The sequence below is a fragment of the Doryrhamphus excisus genome, linkage group LG7 (genome assembly GCF_037039965.1).
Source record: "Doryrhamphus excisus strain RoL-2023G ecotype Guam linkage group LG7, RoL_Dexc_Guam_v1.1, whole genome shotgun sequence".
NCBI lineage: Eukaryota > Metazoa > Chordata > Actinopteri > Syngnathiformes > Syngnathidae > Doryrhamphus > Doryrhamphus excisus.
Genome location: NC_136363.1, coordinates 23,745,925 through 23,759,758, shown reverse-complemented (window position 1 = coordinate 23,759,758; position 13,834 = coordinate 23,745,925). Strand labels below are relative to the sequence as shown.

The 13,834-nt window shown below is 49.4% G+C and overlaps 1 long non-coding RNA gene across 1 annotated transcript; it reads left to right on the top strand.

The window, feature by feature from the left end:
* The first annotated feature begins 10,225 nt into the window (after positions 1–10,225).
* LOC144899493 (uncharacterized) lies at positions 10,226–12,165 on the top strand. Its single transcript, XR_013627625.1, has 4 exons — positions 10,226–10,261; positions 11,185–11,402; positions 11,885–11,972; positions 12,071–12,165. It is a non-coding gene; the product is annotated as an uncharacterized LOC144899493 (long non-coding RNA).
* Positions 12,166–13,834: the final 1,669 nt, after the last annotated feature.

Below are 13,834 nucleotides of genomic sequence, written 5' to 3'. Positions count from 1 at the left end.
TACTATTTTCAAATATGTCGTCCTTTCCAGTTTACATGTAAGTGTCATTTAAAGAAGAATAGCAACGGGAAAGATGAGATGAGCTCGCAGGTGAGTGGCGCTCTTTGGACGATTTTTAGAACAGGCGGCAGGAGACTCATGTGGTCTTTTGGAGCGGCCTGGTGCGAGAGGGCAACGTGTCGTGACACCTGATTTAGACCAAACAGGCAGCCATCATAACAAGCGTCTCCCCATCTGTCCAGTGGAAGGGTTGCCATGACGAACCGACTGGAGACGTGTTTGTTTTAGGGTGGAGATACATCAATGGTGTTTGAATTGCACTGCTGTTGATTTGTTTGGATGGATGGAAAAAAAGGATGGATGGATGGATTGATGGGTGGATGGATGGATTGTGGATGGTGGATGGTGGTTGGAAGGAAGGATGGATGGATGGATGGAAGAAAGGATGGATGGATGGATTGATGGATGGATGGTGGATGGATTGTGGATGGTGGTTGGAAGGAAGGATGGATGGATGGATGGAAGAAAGGATGGATGGATGGATTGATGGGTGGATGGATGGATTGTGGATGGAAGGATGGATGGATGGAAGAAAGGATGGATGGATGGATTGATGGATGGATGGATGGATTGTGGATGGTGGATGGTGGATGGAAGGAAGGATGGATGGATGGATGGAAGAAAGGATGGATGGATGGATTGATGGATGGATGGTGGATGGATTGTGGATGGTGGTTGGAAGGAAGGATGGATGGATGGATTGATGGGTGGATGGATGGATTGTGGATGGTGGATGGTGGATGGAAGGAAGGATGGATGGATGGATGGAAGAAAGGATGGATGGATGGATTGTGGATGGTGGTTGGAAGGAAGGATGGATGGATGGAAGAAAGGATGGATGGATGGATTGATGGATAGATGGTGGATGGAAGGATGGAAGGATGGAAGGATGGAAGGATGGAAGGATGGAAGGATGGAAGGATTGTGGATGGTGGATGGTGGATGGTGGATGGTGGATGGAAGGAAGGAAGGATGGATGGATGGAAGGATGGATGGATGGAAGGATGGATGGATGGATTGATGGATGGATGGTGGATGGAAGGAAGGGCGGATGGAAGGAAGGATGGATGGAGGCTGGATAGATGGATGGAGGCTGGATAGATGGATGGAGGACGGATAGATGGATGGAAGTAAGGCTGGACGATGGAAGCATGGAGGATGGAGGGTAAAGAGGCCTGGCAGGTTGCCCAAGTCCCATGTGTAGTAAAGAGTAATAGTATGCAGGAAGACTACATTGGACGTTAGCTGTGTGTGTTGCCATGGCAACTGCTGGGCGATGGCTTTCAGATGTGATTATTGAGTGATTGAACACATGTTGTGGGATATTCTGCTTCCCAGGCTTTGTAGCTTAATGAGATGGAAATGGATGATGATTTAGTCCTATAGCAGATTGTAGCCGCTGTGTTTTTATTAGCCAGAATGGAGGAAGCGGCTATATTTCACAAACAATGACTTTAATATTGCCTGATCTGCGTGGGCTTGAGGCAGAATGAGATTGGAAAGTAGCGGTTTTAGCTCTGCACCGCAGAAAAGACCTTCTGGGTGCAGCTTGTGTGTGGCGGGATGTTGATGGATGTCCGACTGAGTTCCCTGTTGCTTTACCCAATAATATCATCAACATCCTACCTGGCAACCACACTTTCCTGCTGCTCAAGCTGAACATGCAGCCTCCTCCTTTGTTCCACGCATGCTAGGTTGCATTTTCACATCACCACAACAGGACATGACCTGGAAAAGCAGGACATTTGGTCACTGAGAAATTCTTCTAAAAGTTATGCTAAGAGCCAGTCCCGCTCGTCCAAGGAATGCCCTTGGCTTGGCCAACTTCCAGGAAGATGAAATGAAGAGGTAGAGGAGCGTGTGTACTGATGGGAAGGGAACGAGGACAGAAGGAGGAGGTTTATTCTGAGAGCCTTCCAACAAGCAAATGGCTGCCATCGTGACAAAGAATTCCAGGGTGGGAAAGGAACCATAGCGGAGGATGGTAGGAAGCGATGGCTGGGATGGACAGGAAGCGGAGGCAGAAGCAAAGCAAAGGTCGTCAGTAACCAGAGGAAGGTCAGAGGAAGGTCAGCTCTGAACACGAACGTCCCCCTGCTGAAGAATGCCACTGCAGGGTACCTCCTTGCGCCGCCCCTCGTGGGAAGTCATGTGATCTGGGGAGGAAACAGAGAGCAAGTGGGAGGAACCAAATGGAAAAGTCCAAAACAGGAAGGGAAAGGTTGGAGGTGAGAGGTCAGAGGTCAGTGGTCCGTATAGAACAAGAATGACTTTAGGTTTCATTTAGCTAGCCGATGCTAAATCACCAACTTGCTAAACTCATACTGCTCACCTTCGACCTGTCACTGGCAGATGACTGGCAGGTGACTGGCAGGTGACTGGCAGGTGACTTGCAGGTCACTGACACCTAGTGAGCAGCGTAGAGTACTACATGTCCTCGCACCCTCTCAGTGGGTCTTCTATTTCTGCTGAAACATTCTAATGATCCCAAATAGTGTGGAACGTGGGCTTGATCTCTCGCCTGATCATAGTTGCTCTTCATACTTTTATTCATCATTATTTTATTTGGCCGTATTTGCATTGGGTGTACTTACACAATACCATGAACAATATAATAGTCATCTATGTTATTGTAGTTTTCCTGTATTTGCCCCCGACTGCTGAACACCAGTCACTCATTGGCTGATCCGGGCATGCGCTGTGGTCTCACCAAGAAACGCAGCTTTCTGATTGGATGTTTTCATTGTTCCTTGATACTAATATTTTAGTTTTTTTAGTTTATTTGTTCCAATCCATTTTTACTCAAAAAGTCATTATTTCTGCCCTTCCGAATGCTGTGTTCAGGTTGGGCCGCACCCCTAGCACCCCTAGCACCCCTAGCATCCCTAGCATCCCTAGCATCCCTAGCATCCCTAGCACCCCTAGCACCCCTAGCATCCCTAGCATCCCTAGCACCCCTAGCTTCCCTAGCACCCCTAGCATCCCTAGCACCCCTAGCATCCCTAGCATCCCTAGCACCCCTAGCACTCCTAGCATCCCTAGCACCCCGAGCACCCCTAACACCCCTAGCATCCCTAGCATCCCTAGCACCCCTAGCATCCCTAGCATCCCTAGCATCCCTAGCACCCCTAGCATCCCTAGCATCCCTAGCACCCCTAGCACCCCTAGCATCCCTAGCACCCCTAGCATCCCTAGCACCCCTAGCACCCCTAGCATCCCTAGCATCCCTAGCACCCCGTGCACCCCTAGCACCCCTAGCACCCCTAGCACCCCTAGCACCCCAAGCACCCCTAGCACCCCTAGCATCCCTAGCATCCCTAGCACCCCTAGCACCCCTAGCACCCCTAGCATCCCTAGCACCCCTAGCATCCCTAGCACCCTAGCACCCCTAGCACCCCTAGCACCCCTAGCATCCCTAGCACCCCCAGCACCCCTAGCATCCCTAGCACCCCGAGCACCCCGAGCACCCCTAGCACCCCTAGCACCCCTAGCATCCCTAGCATCCCTAGCACCCCGAGCACCCCTAGCATCCCTAGCATCCCTAGCATCCCTAGCACCCCTAGCATCCCTAGCACCCCTAGCATCCCTAGCACCCCTAGCACCCCTAGCACCCCGAGCACCCCTAGCATCCCTAGCACCCCTAGCACCCCTAGCACCCCTAGCATCCCTAGCACCCCTAGCACCCCTAGCATCCCTAGCACCCCGAGCACCCCTAGCATCCCTAGCATCCCTAGCATCCCTAGCATCCCTAGCACCCCTAGCATCCCTAGCATCCCTAGCACCCCTAGCATCCCTAGCACCCCGAGCATCCCTAGCACCCCTAGCACCCCTAGCATCCCTAGCACCCCGAGCACCCCTAGCACCCCTAGCACCCCTAGCATCCCTAGCATCCCTAGCATCCCTAGCACCCCTAGCACCCCTAGCACCCCTAGCACTCCTAGCATCCCTAGCACCCCTAGCATCCCTAGCATCCCTAGCACCCCGAGCACCCCTAGCACTCCTAGCATCCCTAGCATCCCTAGCACCCCGAGCACCCCTAGCATCCCTAGCATCCCTAGCATCCCTAGCATCCCTAGCACCCCTAGCACCCCAAGCACCCCTAGCATCCCTAGCATCCCTAGCATCCCTAGCACCCCTAGCACCCCTATCACCCCTAGCACCCCTAGCATCCCTAGCATCCCTAGCATCCCTAGCACCCCTAGCACCCCTAGCATCCTTAGCACCCCTAGCATCCCTAGCACCCCTAGCACCCCTAGCATCCCTAGCATCCCTAGCACCCCTAGCACCCCTAGCACCCCTAGCACTCCTAGCATCCCTAGCACCCCGAGCACCCCTAGCATCCCTAGCATCCCTAGCACCCCTAGCACCCCTAGAATCCCTAGCACCCCTAGCATCCCTAGCATCCCTAGCACCCCTAGCATCCCTAGCATCCCTAGCACCCCTAGCATCCCTAGCACCCCTAGAATCCCTAGCACCCCTAGCACCCCTAGCATCCCTAGCACCCCGAGCACCCCTAGCACCCCTAGCATCCCTAGCATCCCTAGCACCCCAAGCACCCCTAGCACCCCTAGCATCCCTAGCATCCCTAGCATCCCTAGCACCCCTACCATCCCTAGCACCCCGAGAACCCCTAGCATCCCTAGCATCCCTAGCACCCCTAGCACCCCTAGCACCCCTAGCATCCCGAGCACCCCTAGCACCCCTAGCATCCCTAGCATCCCTAGCACCCCTAGCACCCCTAGCACTCCTAGCATCCCTAGCACCCCTAGCACCCCTAGCACCCCTAGCATCCCTAGCACCCCGAGCACCCCTAGCATCCCTAGCATCCCTAGCACCCCAAGCACCCCTAGCACCCCTAACATCCCTAGCATCCCTAGCACCCCTAGCATCCCTAGCACCCCTAGCATCCCTAGCATCCCTAGCATCCCTAGCACCCCTACCATCCCTAGCACCCCTAGCACCCCTAGCACCCTTAGCATCCCTAGCACCCCTAGCACCCCTAGCACTCCTAGCATCCCTAGCACCCCGAGCACCCCTAGCACCCCTAGCATCCCTAGCATCCCTACCACCCCTAGCATCCCTAGCACCCCTAGCATCCCTAGCATCCCTAGCATCCCTAGCACCCCTAGCACCCCTAGCATCCCTAGCATCCCTAGCACCCCTAGCACCCCTAGCATCCCTAGCACCCCAAGCACCCCTAGCACCCCTAGCATCCCTAGCACCCCTAGCATCCCTAGCATCCCTAGCACCCCTACCATCCCGAGCACCCCTAGCACCCCTAGCACTCCTAGCATCCCTAGCACCCCGAGCACCCCGAGCACCCCTAGCACCCCTAGCATCCCTAGCACCCCTAGCACCCCTAGCATCCCTAGCACCCCTAGCACCCCTAGCACCCCGAGCACCCCTAGCATCCCTAGCATCCCTAGCACCCCGAGCACCCCTAGCACCCCTAGCATCCCTAGCATCCCTAGCACCCCTAGCATCCCTAGCACCCCTAGCACCCCTAGCACCCCTAGCATCCCTAGCACCCCTAGCATCCCTAGCACCCCGAGCACCCCGAGCACCCCTAGCACCCCTAGCATCCCTAGCACCCCTAGCACCCCTAGCACCCCTAGCACCCCTATCACCCCGAGCATCCCTAGCATCCCTAGCACCCCGAGCACCCCTAGCATCCCTAGCACCCCTAGCACCCCTAGCACCCCTATCACCCCTAGCACCCCTAGCATCCCTAGCATCCCTAGCACCCCTAGCACCCCTAGCACCCCTAGCATCCCTAGCACCCCTAGCATCCCTAGCACCCCGAGCACCCCGAGCACCCCTAGCACCCCTAGCATCCCTAGCACCCCTAGCACCCCTAGCACCCCTAGCACCCCTATCACCCCTAGCATCCCTAGCATCCCTAGCACCCCTAGCATCCCTAGCACCCCTAGCACTCCTAGTACTCCTAGCACCCCTAGCACCCCTAGCACCCTTAGCATCCCTAGCATCCCTAGCACCCCTAGCACTCCTAGCATCCCTAGCACCCCGAGCACCCCTAGCATCCCTAGCATCCCTAGCACCCCTAGCACTCCTAGCATCCCTAGCACCCCTAGCATCCCTAGCATCCCTAGCACCCCTAGCACCCCTAGCATCTCTAGCATCCCTAGCACCCCGAGCACCCCTAGCACCCCTAGCACCCCTAGCATCCCTAGCACCCCGAGCACCCCTAGCACCCCTAGCATCCCTAGCACCCCTAGCATCCCTAGCATTCCTAGCACCCCTAGCATCCCTAGCATCCCTAGCACCCCTACCATCCCTAGCACCCCTAGCACCCTTAGCATCCCTAGCACCCCTAGCACTCCTAGCATCCCTAGCATCCCTAGCACCCCGAGCACCCCTAGCATCCCTAGCATCCCTAGCACCCCTAGCACCCCTAGCACCCCTAGCACCCCTAGCATCCATAGCATCCCTAGCACCCCTAGCACCCCTAGCATCCCTAGCATCCCTAGCATCCCTAGCACCCCTAGCATCCCTAGCACCCCTAGCACCCCTAGCATCCCTAGCACCCCTAGCACCCCAAGCACCCCTAGCATCCCTACCCAGCCAACATGCACATGTGGGCCCCATATGGGTATCAAAGGGGCTGCATGGGTACTGAGTGGGCATGGGTTTGAACTGGGCAAAATTTCTGGGCCCCATATGGTTTCAATAACATTGGTCCTATATAGGAAGCCCATGTGGGGTAACCATATGGGTCCCATAAGCGTTGTGTGTCCACAAAGTGGGCATGAGATGGAAGTAGGCGAGTTATGTGGGTCCAATATGGGTAATTTGACATGAGCCCCACATGAAAAACCCATGTGGGCCAACTCCATGGGTCCCATAGGTGATCTAAGTGGGCAGAGTGGGCATGGGTCAGGACTGGGTACCATTTCTTGGGCCCCACATTGTTGCTTCACCTGTGGCCCACATGGTTAACCCACGTGGGCATCCCATGTGGGCCCTGTAAGTGACAGGAGTGGATAAGTGGACATTGGCTGGAAGTGGGCAGGTTTTGTGGGCCTCATACGGTTTTAGTAACATGGGTCCTATATAGGAAGCCCATGTGGGCTGATCACATGGGTCCCATAGGGGATATGAGTCCACAAGGTGGGCATGAGATGGAAGTAGGCAAGTTATATGGGTCCCATATGCGTAACTTGACATGAGTCCCACATGAAAAACCCATGTGGGCCAACTCCATGGGTCCCATAGGTGATATAAGTGGGCAGAGTGGGCATGGGTCAGGACTGGGTATCATTTCTTGGGCCCCACATTGTTCCTTCACCTTGGGCCCACATGGTTAACCCATACAGGCTCCCCATGCGGGCCCTGTAAGTGACAAGAGTGGGCTAAGTGAATATCGGCTTGAAGTAGGCAGGTTTGTGCAGGCCCCATATGGTTTCAGTAACACGGGTCCCACAAAGGAAGCCCATGTGGGCTGACCATATGGGACCTATAAGGGATATGAGTCCACAAAGTGGGCATGAGATGGAAGTATAGATAGCACTGTTGCTTCAATAATTAAATTTTTTGTATTTTTTACAATTATGCTAACTTAAGTTTGCAAAAATTGTGTCAAATTTTAAATGGCTGCAGTTCGGGCCCTAGAACACCTGGTCCCAAAGTTTGGGCACACACTCTTGGCCCCAGGATTTAGCAAACGACTATCCTCTTTTTTTTTAATAACAAAAGTGTCTCGGACTTAAACACTCCTACAAGACGCAACCTCAGAAGTGAATTTTGAGACTTAAAGATTCTGGAGGGCTGAGGCTGGCATATTTCAATTAATCCACACTTGTTTCAGGGCAGGTGTAATTTATAGTAGGCTGTGTTAAATTCTCACCTTGATACCAAATATAAATTCTCCTGTGCTTGTTCCTGTGGCCAGAGTGCAAGCTTGGACTGCCTTCTTCCACCTCCAAAAATTCTCTGCCCATCACTGTCCAATTCAGCATCAAAATCCCGGTTAATGATTTGTTACCTGCTGCATTAACGACTGCAATGCCTTCTTCACCCGGCTCCCTGCCAAACTCAACAGACTGCAAGTTATTCAGAACTCAGCTACATACAAATTGTTTGACGCATCTCCCCTATTCTCATCCAGCTTCAATGACTCCCAGTACAATACAGTATCCACGATACGGGAAAAAAAACAGCCCCTTCCACAACCACTATTACACGTAGGTGCCCAAGCCTTCAGCTATCGGCACCCAGACTACACCTCCCCAAACAATCAGACTCCATCACAACATTCAAATGTCAAACTGATATACTCACTGTTGTACATTGCGCCCTGCACTTGTTTTTTTTAGATTGATGTTTTAATAATGAGTGGTTAGCATGTATAGGCCACACAGGAGATCGGGAAGACCTTGGTTTGATTCTCCGCTTGGGCATCTCTGTGTGGAGTTTGCATGTTCTCCCCATGCGTGGGTGGGTTTTCTCCGGGTACTCCGGTTTCCTCCCACATTCCAAAATCATGCTAGGTTAATTAGCGACTCCAAATTGTCCATAGGTATGAATGTGAGTGTGAATGGTTGTTTGTCTATATGTGCCCTGTGATTGGCTGGCCACCAGTCCAGGGTGTACCCCGCCTCAGACAGCTGGGATAGGTTCCAGCATACCCGCGACCATAGTGAAGATAAGATAGATGGATTTAATAATGTTTGATGTGATTGTAGGCTTTTAGTTTCTGTAAGGTGACTTGGGTGACTTGAAAGGCACCATCAAATAAAATGTATTGTTATGATTATTATCATCATCATTATTATTAATATTATTAAAGCACATGACCCTGTGCTATACAGGCCAAAGCTTAGACAGCTTTGCTGTGTTGTTTTTATGTGTTTTATCTGCTGAACAGCTGTTCCATTTGTTGTTTGCATCTTTAAAAACACCAAAATACCAGTTAAACATATATATATGTATGTATATATATATATATATATATATATATGTATATATATATATATAATATAATACTATATCTTCCTAATAATACGGTAACTATAGACATTAACTGTAGATACTGTACTGTACTGTACAGCCCCGTCCTGTTTTTGTGAATTATTATAAATATTATTATATTTTGTTGTAGTTGACATGTGCTGGCAATTTGCTCCATATGTGCAGGAATATTGCTGACAAATGGTGTGAAGTTATTATACGTTTTTAGATCGTACGTAACCGTCACTTGGCGCGCGTGCTTTTATTTTGAATTTCTTCCAAACCCCGCCGACAGCAGCAGTCCAGTCAGTCCACAGTCAGCAGCAACAGTGCGCTTTCGTCACTGGTGAGTAGCATATCTTTATCTCTATCATGTAATATTCATGTATTAAACCATCATTACCATAGACATATTGCGAGCTAAGACACTGCGAAATTTGCAAAAGTGCCTGTTTGAACTTTGCTAATGCTCTAGCTTACCTGTTTTGGCTAGCTTACCTGTTTTGGCTAACCTTCGAGCTAACGAATGGTTTAGCTACCAGCTATAGTTAATTAAACGTAATTAGTCGACTGGTCGAGGGTATATATTGATGTATATAGTATTGCGTTTTAGCATTGAACGTTCTGCCAATCACTGTCTATGACAGATAGTAATCTGGTTCCAAAGTGAGGTGGGTTTGATTGGAAAGCTCATTTTGAGTGGGATTTTTTTGGAGGGAATTTCGTCACTGCTGTGGGTGAATTGAAAACAACTTATTATATAGACAGAGCTGCTCAAGCTTTGAACATATCTTGCTAGAGTACAGAAACAAAGGTACAGTAGTACTATGGTGGCAGATATTGACATTTTTGTCTTTTTTTTGGTCTTGTTTATGAGAGTGTTACTTAACAGCTTAATATGTAGCATTTAGGGATTCAATGAGTTTAATTATCATCTCGTCAGTTAATATGTGTGAGTGCATCTGACATAATAACTTGGAGAGAAAAAAAGTCACCTATTGTTCAACATCTAGGCTGGCTATACAGTTAAAGCTAGTATATAGTTTGTGCTAAAATTGTGAATTTGACCTGAAATTGTATTTTATGGTTGGTGGGTGAATGTTAACCACAAAGCATTTACCTGTGCAAAAACAATAATTATAGAAAGTGCCCCTTGTTAACTTCTCTCAACCATTGTCTTCCTGTCCCATTTAGAATTGTCCAGATCACACCGCCAGAAAGTGTTCTTTGCCACGTAAGTAATTTAAATTTATTAGTTTGCCATATTTGCACAATGTACATGTTGTCAGTTTGTGCTCATTTGTCATTTTCAGTTCTGATATTCCTGCATTCGCAAGTTACAAAATTGTAATAGGCCAGGTGAAGTGCATGATGGTAGGCTGATGATGGACACAATATTTAATTAAATTAGCTAAATAGTGTTGTTACTCCTGAAACAATGTTAACCGTTGTGCACCCCCAAGTAATGTAGAGATCCCTCTCTGAAAAAATGTTCCCCTCTTCCCCGCTTTTCTTAATTTTAAAGCCAGGTTTCCTTGTGAATTAAAAACAAAATATTTCAGCCACTGAGTAGTGAGTACTTTCCCCACTTAGTGATGTTAAGTTAAGCCACCTGAAAGGCTAAAAGTTGAATTTGATTTGAATTTGACAGTTGAAAAAAATGGTGAGAAGACCACAGGGTCCTGTGCAACAAATTGTCAGACGTGTCTATGAAAGGCAATTACTTTCTCACATGTCAAAAGACATGCCTGAAGGTGTTGAACTGAAACAGCCCCATGCCTGCGGACCACTGCCAAAGGATTTTTCCATGCATCAGAGTGTTCAATATAAACTATATAAACTCAAAGGCACAATAATCTCAAACTCCCATGGTTCTAATTGTTTTGAACTGGGGGGCAGAGTTGCAATTGTGAGGAACATTGTACATTCTGCAGCAGAAACACATGTAGTGTATGAACTTTTTGAGACAGGGGCATGTTTTTTCAGCTACCCCATTGATTCGACATGTCTTGGAGTATATTTACTATCAAAACTGTCTGGTCAGCTTGCCAGTGCTCCAGTGACAGACTTCACAAAACCACTGATATTATTGCCTTTGTGCAAAATGTTTGTGGCTTTGCCTCAGCTACACTGCATATAACACAATGAATTTTGCAGAATGCCCTCATTCAGTGTGGTCGAGTTTGTGGATGAAGTTGACACTGATGGCTACAAGAAGGTGGACATCGTTCCGTCAGAGTGGTTCGTGGACACTGAAAGAAAATTATGCTGGTGGCCACCAGCCACATTCCAAAATGTGACCAAGGCCGTGAAAGAGTGCACACCACCAGCTCAAAACTGGATTGTCTGTAATGTGCGAGTGATGGGAAATGCAGGTAACTTTGATTTCTCATTAACTTTCTCTTTAACACATTTTTTCATAGATTGGCTATTCCTGCGACTTTATACTCCACATCGACTGTTTATTTAAAACTGTTTATGTTACATAAACACTGGACACTTTTTCTGTTCATGTTTATTTTTGGTGTAGTTGAATAACCATTGTGTTAGCATATCTTACACCTATCCAGCCTGTTCTCTATTCTTTCATTGTTAGAACTTGCTTTCCAAGATGACGTAATGTCGTTTTTTTCACATTATATTTACCATTGTAAAAACTACAGACAGTCAACTCTAATCTATCCTTTTCTTCTCATGTCCTGATCGGAAAAAAAATATTTGAATCGTGACTCAAAACTGTGATGTGATCCAAATTGTGAATTTTGTGATTCATTATACGTATTCTAAATGTCTATGAAACGCTAGTTATATTTTGATGTCTGCTTCACTGGTTTTATTTTGTCATTATATTTTACAGCCACTTATGCAGAGGCCAGGGTAAAGCTACATCAAGCTGAGTATACATCAGACCTGACTGACACCGAAGATGTCGTGATAAAGAGAAAGTAGGTGTTGGTGGTGTAATAGACGTTAAAAGGTCATTTCCATAATTGGGGTAGCAGTTATGGTTTACAAATTCATATTCCTCCATATACCTCTCCAGGGTAAAACAGAGCAAGCAACGAGTATCAAGTGATTCAGAGGAGGAACTTCCACCCACTCCCCCAGAAAAACTCCTTGGGCTAGCAACAAAGAAAACGACCAGATGGATCACCAGCTCCACTGCCCAGGGAGTTGCCAGCCCCACTGTCCAGCGAGTTGCCAGCCCCACTGCCCAGCGAGTTGCCAGCCCCACTGCCCAGCGAGTTGCCAGCCCCACTGTTCAGGAAGTCACCAGCCCCACTGCCCAGCGAGGGACCGGTTCCACTCTCCAGAGGGTTGCAAACAATTGCCACAATTGTGAAGCCATGTTCACAAAAATTCTGACACTTCTCGAGGAAATTAAGGAGACTCAGAAGGTCCATGGGAAGATGCTGAATGTCCTCTTGAAGAAACAAGATGCATCTGTGATGGAGGTTCCTGATGGTGTCGTCTTCCCGCTCCAAAGTCAAGCAGATGTTGAGGCTCTTGAGGAGAAACTTGGGGACCGCAGTCTCACGTCTGGTGTTGTAAGTTTTCTTTAAAACCTTTCCTCAAATTTGCCCACAAAATAAAAATATGTATTACATGATACTAAATTACATAAAGGCTACAGTTCATTTCCAACGGTTAGTTGACTTTCTGGCTCAATATTAAATCTTTGACGCTTATTGTCTTAGCAGTTAATGTAATCCTTTGTGTCTCCTTTTGGCTCTCATCCATAGGTTGCCATGGTGGCAGATATAGGGGGCACAAGTGTTGATGATGCAACAAGACGAATGATGAAGTACATTCTGTCAAATGAGCTGGCATTGGAGTACAACATGTTTGGCCGTCACGGTAAAAGGATGTTTAAGAACCTGCGTCTTTTCAACGTTGTGTACGGTAAGTCCATTTCAGTAGATATCAGTAGACGTTCTTTTGTTGAAAAAACGTTCCATCTGCAGGGATTAAAGTTCCCCATTGCCATTAGGGATTTCCATCAGTTGGAAAAATGAGAGGAAAGAAATTATTATGCTAAAGACCTCACAAAAAACCCCTAAAAAATATGGTAACAATGTTCCATTCCTATAAGTGACGTGTATAAAACGTCTCCTTGCTAGTCACAGCATCCCTAGCATCCCTAGCACCCCTAGCACTCCTAGCATCCCTAGCACCCCGAGCACCCCTAGCACCCCTAGCATCCCTAGCATCCCTAGCACCCCTAGCATCCCTAGCATCCCTAGCACCCCTAGCACCCCTAGCATCCCTAGCACCCCTAGCATCCCTAGCATCCCTAGCACCCCTACCATCCCTAGCACCCCTAGCACCCTTAGCATCCCTAGCACCCCTAGCACTCCTAGCATCCCTAGCATCCCTAGCACCCCGAGCACCCCTAGCATCCCTAGCACCCCTAGCACCCCTAGCACCCCTATCACCCCTAGCACCCCTAGCACCCCTAGCATCCCTAGCATCCCTAGCATCCCTAGCACCCCGAGCACCCCTAGCATCCCTAGCACCCCTAGCATCCCTAGCATCCCTAGCACCCCTACCATCCCTAGCACCCCTAGCACCCCTAGCACCCCTAGATCCCCTAGCATCCCTAGCATCCCTAGCATCCCTAGCATCCCTAGCACCCCAAGCACCCCTAGCACCCCTAGCATCCCTAGCATCCCTAGCACCCCTAGCATCCCTAGCATCCCTAGCACCCCTACCATCCCTAGCACCCCTAGCACCCCTAGCACCCTTAGCATCCCTAGCACCCCTAGCACTCCTAGCATCCCTAGCATCCCTAGCACCGCGAGCACCC